The following is a 669-nucleotide window of genomic DNA, read 5'->3' as shown; positions in this document are numbered from 1 at the left end:
CATTCATATCCATTTGAGTCTGCCTGACTAAGATTTACAAGGTGACCATAGCTTGCTTCATACCAACAATCTCTGTGGGATGGACCCTTACTCGCGTAAGGTTTATTACTTGGACAACCCAGTACACTTGCTGGTTAGTTGTGCGAAGTTGTGTTTATGCCATGGTATTGAACACCGAGTTTTTGGATTCATCACCGGGGATTATTTGATTTGTGAAAAGTATTGATCACAATTTCGTGCACCAAATCGAAGGTAGAATGGAGGTGGTTGTCAGTCACACGTTCAAAGGTGAGAATGATGATGAGTGTCACAGATCATCACATTCATCAAGTTGAAGAACAAGTGATATCTTAGAACAAGAACAAGCGGAATTGAATAGAAGAACAATAGTAATTGCATTAATACTCGAGGTACAGCAGAGCTCCACACCTTAATCTATGGTGTGTAGAAACTCCACCGTTGAAAATACATAAGAACAAGAGTGATCATTGGTTTCGGCCCCAGGGAGGGAACCAGAAGAACCAAGATGAAAATACAATAGTATAATGTCCTACTTATAGAAAACTAGTAGCCTAGGGTGTACAGAGATGAGTAAATGACATAAAAATCCACTTCCGGGCCCACTTGGTATGTGCTTGGGCTTAGCAATGAAGCATTTTCGTGTAGAGA

The sequence above is a fragment of the Arachis duranensis genome, chromosome 3, assembly GCF_000817695.3.
Source record: "Arachis duranensis cultivar V14167 chromosome 3, aradu.V14167.gnm2.J7QH, whole genome shotgun sequence".
Lineage (NCBI taxonomy): Eukaryota > Viridiplantae > Streptophyta > Magnoliopsida > Fabales > Fabaceae > Arachis > Arachis duranensis.
The sequence above is the reverse complement of the archived record's forward strand: the minus strand, read 5'-3'. Positions refer to the sequence as shown.